Consider the following 15,163-nt stretch of genomic DNA (forward strand, 5'->3'; position numbering starts at 1 on the left):
TTGGGCGGTGCCGGTGTGCCAGAAACCAGCATTCGCCGAAACTCGGATTATCGTGAAAAATGTGTTAAAGCTCGTTATTTGAGGCAGAAATCGAACAGGTTAATTTCTTAAATGAGCTCGGACGCGTGATTGAAAAACAGGGAGAAGAATAAACAGGGTCCGGTAAGACCTTCCGAACGGCTGAAATTGAAGTGTATAATACACGGTTTTTCGGGATTCCGGGGTCCCGGAACAAAATTCTCTGGAAATCACATAGAAAGTTGCTCGGGTCAGATAAAGCGGCCGCGCAAAGTTTTAGCACCAACGGAAGACATTTGGGGGTGCCGGTGTGCCAGAAACTAGCATTCGCCGAAACTCGGATTATCGTGAAAAATGTGTTAAAGCTCGTTATTTGAGGCTGAAATTGAACAGGTTAATTCCTGAAATGAGCTCGGACGCGTGATTGAAAAACAGGGAGAAAAAGAAAGAGGGTCCGTGTAACGCCCCGTAAATTTCGGACCGTTAATATATTCCGAAAATAATTAATTAATCAAGTAAAATTTGACAATAATGTATTTAAAGTAAAAATAATTCAAAGAAATATAATTTTATTATATTTTGAAGAAAATTATTTATTTTGATAGTTTTGAAATGTTTAAAAATAGTTTAAACCGTGTAAAATCTTTTATTTCGAAATAAGGGCGTATCGGGGGGAGAATGACAGTTCGTTTGAACGTTGGGTAAACGAATTTGAAAATGGGTCGTATGAATACTCAATTTTATTGTAATCTCGTGTTTAAAGACTTTGGACTTGACGGAATTTGCGTTTGACTTGCGGATTTAATTATTATTGAAACGAGTCAAAACCGACTCGTAAAAATCCCGACTAAAAATCCCGCACTTCTTTTTTCCTCCTTTCTTTTCCTCTTACACGGCTTCCCCTTCCTTTTATTTCTTTTTTTCTGGTTTCTCCTATCTCCATCATCTCACAAAGACCAAAACACCATTTTTGGTAAAATCAAGCTCAAATTCACCTTATCTCCTTCGTTTCTTGTCCGTTTTTCGCGAAATTTACCTTTCCGGAATCCCCTCGCCGAGATCTACGACTTAGTATGTTCTAATTTCAATTTTCATTAAGTTATTTTAAGACCAATTTTCGGAAATTCGGTATTTTTGATTAATTATTGTGTTTTAATTGTTTATTTAGGTGAAGGATTGGAAGACGAGTTCGGGGACTCGTATATTGTAGAGGATAGCGGCTAGTGTCGTTAGGGTTTGGGTTTTCAAGGTGCTAATTGCTCATTTTCTAGCTTAAGGTAACATATTTCGAGTTACTCGACGAAAGATCGTCACATGTTTTTGATTTTTGTATGTTTGGTGAATTTTTGTTTGGGTAGTAATTTTCACATGTTAAACTTAGTTGCATGCAAGCTTAATTTGTGCCTTTTGGTAGTTTAAATTATCAAAGTTGAATTGGGGACGATTAATTAATTTTCAGACGGTCTTATAATGTATAAAAAAAAAAAAAAAAAGAGGAGAAATGGTGCGGCAGCGGGCCCGGCAGCAGCCGGCAGGCCCACGGCAGCCCCGGCCGGTCTTGGGGTTGGCCCGGGTTGGTCCGTGCTTGTTTTGCGGTTTTTCGTACAATATTGGTCATTTCGGGTTAATTAATATTAGAATAGTATAAGTAACAAAAAGAGTAGTAATTTGAATTGAAGTATACTAGTAACAAAAATTATGTTAATGGAAAAATTGTGCTTATATTAATAGTTATCACATGTTAGGGTAGTTTACAAAAGGAAATTTGTAATTAATAGGCTCAAAATGAATTTTATAGCTATAATTGTAATGTTTTGTTGATTGTGCCGAAAACTGAGCCTTAGTCCCTTTGACTGATGCGATGTCAGTTAATTGAGTGATTGGTCAGCCGCAATTTGACCCGTACCTGTCGCAGGGATGGGGTTGCGGGTAAAAATTCGGTTGAATGAATTAGATAATCGGCCTTTTCTTGTTTTAGGCCATTTATTATATCTCTATTTCACATGTGTAGTTAATTGAATTTAAATAGCTTCTTATTTAGTTAGTTGAAATTTTAATAGCTTCTTATTTTGTAGAAATGGCCCTAGTTTCCCCTAAAGCCTTTTATATTGTTATAATTGCTAGGATTGGAAATTAGTATTGAATACTTATTGAGGAACTGTTGGGATTGTATGCTGTAAATAGACATTTATATAGCCTTTCACATGATAGAATATTAGATTTTATGTTGGTAAGTAGGACTTTTTGCCCTCTTAAGGTTAAGTGGGTGTCTTACTTGACTTGTGTGGTGAGTTTTGTGTGGTGTGGGCTAAAATATTCAAGCTGGGACTAGCTGTGACTAGGCCCTAGGTGAGTATTTCGGCCTTCATCATAGATAGGTCTTTATAGTCTTTGACGAGTATATGTTCACTGCTTGATAGCCTTTGTGTTCCTGACTAGTGGATGTTTATCCAAGTTGGGGCATGACCTCAGGTACTTATTTTGATCGAATGGGGTCAGCTTAAGTACTAGCCGACCCTTCGGTGGTGTCCTTAGGGTACTCATTTCACTTTGTTTTAAAAAAAGTTGTGAGTCTTGGGTGCGTTGGTGTGTATCCGCATGTCTAGGTCTGCGCAGATTTTAGGCTAGGGTTGTGTTGTCTCTTGGCCATGTTTTCTTAATAGTAACCGCTGAGCCAAGATACCGGTTCGATTACCTTCCCTACCTCGTGGTATAGACTTGAGTTACAAAGTGACTATTGACGGTGCTAAGAACTTATGCCTGTCTTTGATATATTGCCCTTTCTTGTTTGATGATTCTATGAATCATAGAAGGTGAGATGCAAGCCGGCTATGGTTGATAGAGTTTGGATTACAATTTGTTATATGATTCACATGATAGTTAGTTGGGTCAGTTTAGGGGTCATTTGTTAGAATACATGATAAGTAAATGGTTTATCAAATTGTTTACATGTTACACTACATGTTACATTAATTTTGACGATTCATGGCTGGGAGGACTCGAATTTACTCCCCACTGAATTGTGGCTTTCGTGTTTGTATAAAATGCGATTGACAGGTTGTTGATGCTTAGTTGGGGTCACAGACGGCTAGTGGGCAAGGAACCTTGGACCTAGTTTTGGCTATTTTATTAGTCAACCTTTTACACTTTTGGTTTGTATATAATTTGAAGGGACATATGTCTCCCTTTTTATTTTTGGTTTGTATCCATATATTCCCGCGTCTTTAGTTATATATGTAAGTTAGTTTATCAGCTGTTGCAGGGTTATGACACTCTTCTTGAGTTGGAATTGGTTGTGAATGGTTTAGTTAGAAAAAATTTTGAAATTGCAGGTTTTTTGGACTAGTTGAACCATTTACAAACATATCCTACCAGTTTTTCTGTAGAATTTACATATATAATTAAGGCTAGATTTAAGGGTGTCATAGTTGGTATCAGAGCCTATTGCTCTCGATGCACGTTTGTGCACCCCACTTAGAATCATTTGACCTTTAAATAATAAACTTGAGAGAAGGGTAGGATGGGTAGAATTAAGATTTTATGTGGTAGTCTGTTTGTGATTGCTAATTGTTAGGTTTGTTGATTGTTAGTTATTAGTTTTGGTGCCACTAAAGGTTGGTTATGCCAAATGTAGAATGCTTCCACTTTCTTGATATTTCTTTTCGTATTCAGTGTATCTTACCTTAATCTTCCATTTTCGTTGGTCATTCATCTTTCAAATTCCTCTTATCTCGCCTAGGTAACTACCTTTCAATTCTTTCTCCCGTTTCATCTTAGGTTCGTCTTCTTCTTATAATAAAGTCCATGTGGACACGTTCCTTTTATACCGCAGGATAGTTCCCTTGTCCAAGAGAACCCAGTTTTGAGAGAATGTAACTTTGGAGGGCGTGAACGAGTTGAGAAATTGATTGGTTAAGGTTTGAGTGGTATAGGAGAATATAACTTGGGATCCTTTGGTTAATCTTGTTAGTTGTGCTTAATGTGAGAGTTTAGTGAGTTGAGAAAATACCTTGGGATTTATGTCTATAGAGAGCTTGTTTGTTATAGATGATTCAGTATGGGTACTAACTTAGAACATAGGATGGAATGAACCTAAGCTACTCCATTTGAGAGTCTCGATATTTCTTGTGGAGAATTAAAGGTATGATAGTTAGCCCTAATCCTTGTGGGCCTTGAAAGGAATACAATAGGACATTGATGTTGATTAATGGATTGGTATTGTACTTCGGAATTAGTTAGTTTGTTAAACCTTTTAAGTTGACCAAATCTAGTATAGAGTAGCCTTGTTGACCTTATAAAACATATCTGAAGTTGGGAATTTTGGTGGAATGTTGTTTGATATAGTTCGTGAGTTCAAGGATGTGATTCCAATTTATGGTATCGGAAACTAGAAGTATTAAGTGGTGAGATGATGGAGTAAACAAGCCAGGGTACTTGGAGATGACATAGTAAGTGAAGTTCAATGACGAGAATTGTAAAGGAGATACTTTGGGACATGGATGGTAACAAATGAATTTGTGTGGTGAATTGATTTTGGCTCTTAGAATCAATTGAGTTGAGGAATACTTACCATTGTGGAGTCCTTGTTAGTCTTATAATTTGGTAGACTGTTGGGGCTTGGTTGACAACCTTAGTGATGTAACCTTATCATATCGATCATAAACTTTGATGAGTGTTTGGTAAGCGGTAACCCTTTCATTGTGCCACTTCTATTCTCCTTTCCTTCTCCCTAACGTTCGTTGAACCTTGTTTTTTATGCCGAATTTTACGTATCTTCTTCTTACCCGAGGTATCTTCTTAACTTGAATACCTCTTATTTATGTCAACCGTTATCTTTACGGACCGACTCCTTAGTTTCCTAATTTATCGGATTCATACACCCTTCGGAAATGTTTTACCGTTTCTCTATCACTCCTTATCTCCTTAGTATAGTTGGTACCTTGTTGACCATGTTTGCGGAGTTAGTGAGAAATGTTAAAGGTGGGATTATTAGTTAGTTTTAGTGAGTGATATTGATTACTACTTGAGGTATGGCATGAGAGTGAGAGTAAGCTACATTATTGGGAGGTTTTAGCACTTGTTTTGGTAACTAGAAAGGGTAATGGTATGGATGACACCAATTGTTAGGCTAAGGCACATAATTTCAATTTATGGTTTTAGGAATTCTGAGGTGATAAAGTGTTGTTACAATTATGACCTTGTACCTTGAGAATTTGATGGTAAGTAAGTTTAGGATATCAAATTTGAAAGAATACACCTTGGGGATGTTGATGACCAGAATGGATTGGTGATGTGATGTGGTATTAGTTGGCTCTTGAGAGTTCTTGAGTTGAGAGAGACTTAGTATTGAGAAGAATTTGCTAATCCTATAGTTTTATAGACCTTGAGGTCGCATTGAGTACTTGAGATGATGGGATGATGTTGTAGCTGAGTGTAGATCCGCTTTTGGCAATCCTTAATAAGTAAAAGGATAGAGAAACTTGAGATCCTATTGATTTTTCATAATTTGAGGTTGGTATGTTACTACCTTGTTTTGAAATGAGAACCTTGTGGAATATTTGAGGAACCTTCTCTTGGAGTTTAGAGCATGGTATTGGGACTCTTGATTGAAGGTTTACTTTTTGAGGAACCCATAGTTGACACTAGTGAGATACAAATACAACTTTGTTGGAAGTCTTGACCTTAGGCTTGTGAAAGTTGTTTCGGGATGTTTGAGAATTTGGAGCGAAGAGATCACACTTATAGTGAAATATCTTGTTCCAGGGAATATGTTAGGAAGAAGTAACATAAGCGATTGAGGAGACTCTTGGGAGTGATGTTGTTATTGGAGATATGAGTGTCTGGCGTTTCCTTGGTGTCTAATCTCCCTTCTTCCTTGATCATGAGCGTTACCGCTCATATCTCTCTTCCTTACATCATCATACTCCTCTCGTAAGTTTGATGTTGGTAACCTATGAAACTCTATCGTTGACATCCTTGTAATTATGACTTCAATTCTTACCCCATAAAATTCATCATAGCTCTTTTTGATTAGTTAAGGTTGAATCATCTTAATATACTTTGTTTTATATGCTATCTAGGTTATTTTCCGTGTTGTACAACTTCTAAATTTTCAAGCCACCAGTTTTGATTCATTCATAAAAGTTTATGTTACTTCTGCAAACCTAACCTATTTTTAAAGATTTGAAAATGAAATTTTGATTTATTTCCATAAGGTATTCCTTTTCTTACTTTTTTTCCGAGTTACTAAGCCTTGTATAATCATAATTAGTAAAGATAGTATTCTTACTATAGAATTTTAAACTAAAAGTTTAAAAATGCTTTTATGATTTTCAATGGCTTTAACATTAGTGAATGTTAAATCTCGTTGTTGGAGACGTCCCAATAATGGATTTTCTCATTTATAATGTGTAGAAATATTTTTATATCTTGATATGAATATGGATGTTCTTGTCTGATCAACAAGAGTATCACCGTTTCATTGAAAAGATACCTATATTTTCTTATAACTATAATTTATCCTTCTAAGTTTCGAGGGCGAAACTTTTTGAAAGGAGGGGTGATTGTAACGCCCCGTAAATTTCGGACCGTTAATATATTTCGAAAATAATTAATTAATCAAGTAAAATTTGACAATAATGTATTTAAAGTAAAAATAATTCAAAGAAATATAATTTTATTATATTTTGAAGAAAAGTATTTATTTTGATAGTTTTGAAATGTTTAAAAATAGTTTAAACCGTGTAAAATCTTTTATTTCGAAATAAGGGCGTATCGGGGGGAGAATGACAGTTCGTTTGAACGTTGGGTAAACGAATTTGAAAATGGGTCGTATGAATACTCAATTTTATTGTAATCTCGTGTTTAAAGACTTTGGACATGACGGAATTTGCGTTTGACTTACGGATTTAATTATTATTGAAACGAGTCAAAACCGACTCGTAAAAATCCCGACTAAAAATCCCGCACTTCCTTTTTCCTCCTTTCTTTTCCTCTTACACGACTTCCCCTTCCTTTTCTTTCTTTTTTTCTGGTTTCTCCTATCTCCATCATCTCACAAAGACCAAAACACCATTTTTGGTAAAATCAAGCTCAAATTCACCTTATCTCCTTCGTTTCTTGTCCGTTTTTCGCGAAATTTACCTTTCCGGAATCCCCTCGCCGAGATCTACGACTTAGTATGTTCTAATTTCAATTTTCATTAAGTTATTTTAAGACCAATTTTCGGAAATTCGGTATTTTTGATTAATTATTGTGTTTTAATTGTTTATTTAGGTGAAGGATTGGAAGACGAGTTCGGGGACTCGTATATTGTAGAGGATAGCGGCTAGTGTCGTTAGGGTTTGGGTTTTCAAGGTGCTAATCGCTCATTTTCTAGCTTAAGGTAACATATTTCGAGTTACTCGACGAAAGATCGTCACATGTTTTTGATTTTTGTATGTTTGGTGAATTTTTGTTTGGGTAGTAATTTTCACATGTTAAACTTAGTTTCATGCAAGCTTAATTTGTGCCTTTTGATAGTTTAAATTATCAAAGTTGAATTGGGGACGATTAATTAATTTTCAGACGGTCTTATAATGTATAAAAAAAAAAAAAAAGAGGAGAAATGCGGCGGAAATGGGCGGCAGCAGCCGGCAGGCCCACGGCAGCCCCGGCCGGTCTTGGGGTTGGCCCGGGTTGGTCCGTGCTTGTTTTGCGGTTTTTCGTACAATATTGGTCATTTCGGGTTAATTAATATTAGAATAGTATAAGTAACAAAACGAGTAGTAATTTGAATTGAAGTATACTAGTAACAAAAATTATGTTAATGGAAAAATTGTGCTTATATTAATAGTTATCACATGTTAGGGTAGTTTACAAAAGGAAATTTGTAATTAATAGGCTCAAAATGAATTTTATAGCTATAATTGTAATGTTTTGTTGATTGTGAAAAACCGAGCCTTAGTCCCTTTGGATCGATGCGATGTCGATTAATTGAGTGATTGGTCACCGCAATTTGACCCGCACTGTCGCAGGATGGGGTTGCGGGTAAAAATTCGGTTGAATGAATTAGATAATCGGCCTTTTCTTGTTTTAGGCCATTTATTATATCTCTATTTTACATGTGTAGTTAATTGAATTTAAATAGCTTCTTATTTAGTTAGTTGAAATTTTAATAGCTTCTTATTTTGTAGAAATGGCCCTAGTTTCCCCTAAAGCCTTTTATATTGTTATAATTGCTAGGATTGGAAATTAGTATTGAATACTTATTGAGGAACTGTTGGGATTGTATCTTTGTAAATAGACATTTATATAGCCTTTCACATGATAGAATATTAGATTTTATGTTGGTAAGTAGGACTTTTTGCCCTCTTAAGGTTAAGTGGGTGTCTTACTTGACTTGTGTGGTGAGTTTTGTGTGGTGTGGGCTAAAATATTCAAGCGGGACTAGCGTGACTAGGTCCTAGGTGAGTATTTCGGCCTTCATCATAGATAGGTCTTTATAGTCTTTGACGAGTATATGTTCACTGCTTGATAGCCTTTGTGTTCCTGACTAGTGGATGTTTATCCAAGTTGGGGCATGACCTCAGGTACTTATTTTGATAGTATGGGGTCAGCTTAAGTACTAGCCGACCCTTCAGTGGTGTCCTTAGGGTACTCACTTCACTTTGTTTTAAAAAAGTTGTGAGTCTTGGGTGCGGTGGTGTGTATCCGCATGTCTAGGTGCCATGATTTTAGGCTAGGGTTGTGTTGTCTCTTGGCCATGTTTTCTTAATAGTAACCGCTGAGCCAAGATACCGGTTCGATTACCTTCCCTACCTCGTGGTATAGACTTGAGTTACAAAGTGACTATTGACGGTGCTAAGAACTTATGCCTGTCTTTGATATATTGCCCTTTCTTGTTTGATGATTCTATGAATCATAGAAGGTGAGATGCAAGCCGGCTATGGTTGATAGAGTTTGGATTACAATTTGTTATATGATTCACATGATAGTTAGTTGGGTCAGTTTAGGGGTCATTTGTTAGAATACATGATAAGTAAATGGTTTATCAAATTGTTTACATGTTACACTACATGTTACATTAATTTTGACGATTCGTGGCTGGGAGGACTCGAAGTTACTCCCCACTGAATTGTGGCTTTCGTGTTTGTATAAAATGTGATAATTAAGGCTAGATTTAAGGGTGTCATAGTCCGGTACGACCTTCTGAACGGCTGAAATTAAAGTGTATAATAATACACGGTTTTTCGGGATTCCGGGGTCCCGGAACAAAATTCTCCGGAAATCACATAGAAAGTTCCTCGGGTCAGATAAAGAGGTCACGCAAAGTTTGAGCAGCAACGGAAGACATTTGGGGGTGCCGGTGTGCCACAAACCAGCATTTGCCGAAACTCGGATTATCGTGAAAAATGTGTTAAAGCTCGTTATTTGAGGCTGAAATCGAACAGGTTAATTTCTGAAATGAGCTCGGACGCGTGATTGAAAAACAGGGAGAAAATGAAACAGGGTCCGATACGACCATCCGAACGGCTGAAATTGAAGTGTATAATACACGGTTTTTCGGGATTCCGGGGTTCCGGAACAAAATTCTCCGGAAATCACATAGAAAGTTGCTCGGGTCAGATAAAGCGGCCACGCAAAGTTTAAGCACCAACGGAAGACATTTGGGGGTGCCGGTGTGCCAGAAACCAGCATTCGCCGAAACTCGGATTATCGTGAAAAATATGTTAAAGCTCCTTATTTTAGGCTGAAATCGAACAGGTTAACTCCTGAAATGAGCTCGGACGCGTGATTGAAAAACAGGGAGAAAAATAAACAGGGTCCGGTACGACCTTCCGAACGGCTGAAATTGAAGTTTATAATACACGGTTTTTCGGGATTCCGGAACAAAATTCTCCGGAAATAACATAGAAAGTTCCTCGGATCAGATAAAGCGGCCACGCAAAGTTTGAGCACCAACGGATGACATTTGGGGGTGCCGGTGTGCTACAAACCAGCATTCGCCGAAATTCGGATTATCGTGAAAAATGTGTTAAAGCTCGTTATTTGAGGCTGAAATCGAACAGGTTAATTCCTGAAATGAGCTCGGACGCGTGATTGAAAAACAAGGAAATAAGAAACAGGGTCCGGTACGACCTTCCGAACGGCTGAAATTAAAGTGTATAATACACGGTTTTTCGGGATTCCGGGGTCCCGGAACAAAATTCTCTGGAAATCACATAAAAAGTTCCTCGGGTCAGATAAAGGAGCCACGCAAAGTTTGAGCACAAACGGAAGACATTTGGGGGTGCCGGTGTGCCACAAACCAGCATTCGCCGAAACTCGGATTATCGTGAAAAATGTGGTAAAGCTCCTTATTTGAGGCTGAAATCGAACAGGTTAAGTCCCGAAATTAGCTCGGACGCGTGATTGAAAAATAGGGAGAAAAAGAAACAGGGTCCGGTACGACCTTCCGAACGGCTGAAATTGAAGTGTATAATACACGGTTTTTCGGGATTCGGAGTCCCGGAACAAAATTCTCCGGAAATCACATAGAAAGTTTCTCGGGTCAGATAAAGCGGCCACGCAAAGTTTGAGCACCAACGGAAGAAAAATGGGGTGCGGTGTGCGTAAAACCAAAGATTCGCCGAAACACGGATTATCGTGAAAAATGTGTTAAAGCTCGTTATTTGAGGCTGAAATCGAACAGGTTAATTCCTGAAATGAGCTCGGACGCGTGATTGAAAAACGGGGAGAAAAAGAAACAGCGTCCGGTACGACCTTTTGAACGACTGAAATTGAAGTGTATAATATACGGTTTTTCGGGATTCCGTGGTCTCGGAACAAAATTCTCCGGAAATCACATAGAAAGTTCCTCGGGTCAGATAAAGCGGCCATGCAAAGTTTGAGCACCAACGGAAGACATTTGGGGGTGCCGGTGTGCCACAAACCAGCATTCGCCGAAACTCGGATTATCGTGAAAAATGCGTTAAAGCTCGTTATTTGAGGCTGAAATCGAACAGGTTAATTCCTGAAATGAGCTAGGACGCGTGATTGAAAAACAGGGAGAAAAAGAAACAGGGTCCGGTACGACCTTTTGAACGGCTGAAATTGAAGTGTATCTTTTTTACTATAAGAAATCCACACTTTGACACCTACGATTCCGTAACGAGTAGATACTAGAGCAGAAGCATAATCTCTTTTCTGGTGTAATACATTACAAGATGTGTAGAATATTCCAGGGTTTAACCCCTTATTTATGGATTGAGAACTCAGTTTGCACACGGCATATTCCTTCAGTTTGCATGTGAAATGAGGGAATCTTCCTATGGTTTTCGGATGGAATCGGGATAACATATTCTAGCATGTGGGTGTATTTGGGCAAGTGGGCATACCTTAGTAGAAGGACGCCCCTTCTTTTAGTTGGGAAGGAATTATGCATAAGATATAGGCAGCTAGCGAGCAATAATCCCAATAGTGATTGGGCTGCTGCATGTAGACGTATTCGAAGATAGTATAGGCGCATTCCTCTAGTTTGCGCGTGAAATCTTCTTGTTTTGGTAAGGATATAGCACTTGCCCTTCCTATTAGTAGGGCACACCTGGCCATTCGAGCTAGCAATTCAACAGTGGAAAGAGGCGCGAAGCCCACGTAAAAGGGAATTACGCGGTAGAATTCCGTTCAATAATAAGGATAGGATATGGCGGACGTACTCCCGTTTTGGTAAGAGAGGTAGCAGGAGCCCCTCTGTGAGGGCTGTGGAATACTCTACTAATAGGGGATTTCTCCCTACCGAACTAGACTCCTTTAACTGGGGCTGATATTTCAATTTATCTTTAGGCAGCGGTCTCACCAGAAGCTGCGAAAGCTGCCCTTCGCCGGTGAGGACCCTACAGCGGTACCAACTCAAGCTTTTCCTAAACGAAAAGTACTACTGAGAACGGTTGTGCTTTTGATGATGAGTACTTTCTTGAGCAAGTCCCAAACAGTATCCGAGGACACTTCGACGTGGAACAGGTGCTTTAGTAGAAGCTGCGCTCCCTCGAACAAGTCGTGTTTGGAAGGGCATGCCCCACACAAGCAGTTGTTGAGCAGAGAGCCGTGGAATGAGACACGTTTGGCAATATAACACACGGTTTTTCGAGAGTCCAGGGTCCCGGAACAAAATTCTCCGAAAAGCACATAGAAATTTCTCGGGTCAGATAAAGCGGCCACGTAAACTTTGAGCACCAACGGATGACATTTGGGGGTGCCGGTGTGCCAGAAACAAGCATTCGCCGAAATTCGGATTATCGTGAAAAATGTGTTAAAGCTCGTTATTTGAGGCAGAAATCGAACAGGTTAATTTCTTAAATGAGCTCGGACGCGTGATTGAAAAACAGGGAGAAGAATAAACAGGGTCCGGTAAGACCTTCCGAACGGCTGAAATTGAAGTGTATAATACACGGTTTTTCGGGATTCCGGGGTCCCGGAACAAAATTCTCCGGAAATCACATAGAAAGTTGCTCGGGTCAGATAAAGCGGCCGCGCAAAGTTTGAACACCAACGGAAGACATTTGGGGGTGCCGGTGTGCCAGAAACTAGCATTCGCCAAAACTCGGATTATCGTGAAAAATGTGTTAAAGCTCGTTATTTGAGGTTGAAATTGAACAGCTTAATTCCTGAAATGAGCTCGAACGCGTGATTGAAAAACAGGGAGAAAAAGAAAGAGGGTCCGGTACGACCTTCCGAACGGCTGAAATTAAAGGGTATAATACACGGTTTTTCGGGATTCCGGGGTCCCGGAACAAAATTATCTGGAAATCACATAAAAAGTTCCTCGGGTCAGATAAAGCAGCCACGCAAAGTTTGAGCACCAACGGAAGACATTTGGGGGTGCTTGGTGTGCACAAACCAAAGATTCGCGAAACTCGGATTATCGTGAAAAATGTGGTAAAGCTCCTTATTTGAGGCTGAAATCGAACAGGTTAACTCCTGTAAGCTTGGACGCGTGATTGAAAAATAGGGAGAAAAAGAAAAAGGGACCGGTACGACCTTCCGAACGGCTGAAATTGAAGTGTATAATACACGGTTTTTCGGGATTCCGGAGTCCCGGAACAAAATTCTCCGGAAATCACATAGAAAGTTTCTCGGGTCAGATAAAGCGGCCACGCAAAGTTTGAGCACCAACGGAAGAAATATGGGGGTGCGGTGTGCGAGAAACCAAAGATTGAAAACACGGATTATCGTGAAAAATGTGTTAAAGCTCGTTATTTGAGGCTGAAATCGAACAGGTTAATTCCTGAAATGAGCTCGGACGCGTGATTGAAAAACAAGGAAAAAAGAAACAGGGTCCGGTACGACCTTCCGAACGGCTGAAATTAAAGTGTATAATATACGGTTTTTCGGGATTCCGGAGTCCCGGAACAAAATTCTCCGGAAATCACATAGAAAGTTTCTCGGGTCAGATAAAGCGGCCACGCAAAGTTTGAGCACCAACGGAAGAAATATGGGGTGCGGTGTGCGAAACCAAAGATTCGCGAAACTCGGATTATCGTGAAAAATGTGGTAAAGCTCGTTATTTGAGGCTGAAATCGAACAGGTTAATTCCTGAAATGAGCTCGGACGCGTGATTGAAAAACGGGGAGAAAAAGAAACAGGGTCCGGTACGACCTTTTGAACGGCTGAAATTGAAGTGTATAATACACGGTTTTTCGGGATTCGGGGTCCCGAACAAAATTCTGAAATCACATAGAAAGTTCCTCGGGTCGATAAAGCGGCCACGCAAAGTTTGAGCACCAACGGAAGACATTTGGGGGTGCTGGTGTGCCACAAACCAAAGATTCGCCGAAACTCTGATTATCGTGAAAAATGCGTTAAAGCTCGTTATTTGAGGCTGAAATCGAACAGGTTAATTCCTGAAATGAGCTAGGACGCGTGATTGAAAAACAGGGAGAAAAAGAAACAGGGTCCGGTACGACCTTTTGAACGGCTGAAATTGAAGTGTATAACACACGGTTATTCGACAGTTCGGGGTCCCGGAACAAAATTCTCCGAAAAGCACATAGAAATTTCTCGGGTCAGATAAAGAGGCCACGTAAACTTTGAGCACCAACGGATGACATTTGGGGTGCGGTGTGCGAAAACCAAAGATTCGCCGAAACTCGGATTATCGTGAAAAATGTGTTAAAGCTCGTTATTTGAGGCAGAAATTGAACAGGTTAATTTCTGAAATGAGCTCGGACGCGTGATTGAAAAACAGGGAGAAAAATAAACAGGGTCCGGTAAGACCTTCCGAACGGCTGAAATTGAAGTGTATAATACACGGTTTTTCGGGATTCCGGGATCCCGGAACAAAATTCTCTCGAAATCACATAGAAAGTTGCTCGGGTCAGATAAAGCGGCCGCGCAAAGTTTGAGCACCAACGGAAGACATTTGGGGGTGCCGGTGTGCCAGAAACTAGCATTCGCCGAAACTCGGATTATCGTGAAAAATGTGTTAAAGCTCGTTATTTGAGGCTGAAATTGAACAGGTTAATTCCTGAAATGAGCTCGGACGCGTGATTGAAAAACAGGGAGAAAAAGAAAGAGGGTCCGGTACGACCTTCCGAACGGCTGAAATTAAAGTGTATAATACACGGTTTTTCGGGATTCCGGGGTCCCGGAACAAAATTCTCTGAAAATCACATAAAAAGTTCCTCGGGTCAGATAAAGCAGCCACGCAAAGTTTGAGCAACAACGGAAGACATTTGGGGGTGCCGGTGTGCCACAAACCAGCATTCGCCGAAACTCGGATTATCGTGAAAAATGTGGTAAAGCTCCTTATTTGAGGCTGAAATCGAACAGGTTAACTCCTGAAATTAGCTCGGACGCGTGATTGAAAAATAGGAAGAAAAAGAAAAAGGGTCCGGTACGACCTTCCGAACGGCTGAAATTGAAGTGTATAATACACGGTTTTTCGGGATTCCGGAGTCCCGGAACAAAATTCTCCGGAAATCACATAGAAAGTTTCTCGGGTCAGATAAAGCGGCCACGCAAAGTTTGAACACCAACGGAAGAAATATGGGGGTGCCGTTGTGCGAGTAAAAACCAAAGATTCGCCAGAAAACACGGATTATCGTGAAAAATGTGTTAAAGCTAGTTATTTGAGGTTGAAATCGAACAGTTAATTCTGAAATGAGCTCGGACGCGTGATTGAAAAACA

General features: G+C 39.6%; 1 long non-coding RNA gene across 2 annotated transcripts; it reads left to right on the plus strand.

Annotated features, from left to right (window-relative positions):
• The first annotated feature begins 970 nt into the window (after positions 1–970).
• LOC141622662 (uncharacterized) lies at positions 971–7,396 on the plus strand. 2 transcript variants are annotated; one of them, XR_012533055.1, is made up of 3 exons: positions 971–1,089; positions 1,187–1,295; positions 7,294–7,396. It is a non-coding gene; the product is annotated as an uncharacterized LOC141622662 (long non-coding RNA). The 2 variants fall into 2 exon arrangements; XR_012533054.1 differs by lacking the exon at positions 7,294–7,396 and adding an exon at positions 3,076–3,123.
• Positions 7,397–15,163: the final 7,767 nt, after the last annotated feature.

Source organism: Silene latifolia, chromosome X, assembly GCF_048544455.1.
Source record: "Silene latifolia isolate original U9 population chromosome X, ASM4854445v1, whole genome shotgun sequence".
NCBI lineage: Eukaryota > Viridiplantae > Streptophyta > Magnoliopsida > Caryophyllales > Caryophyllaceae > Silene > Silene latifolia.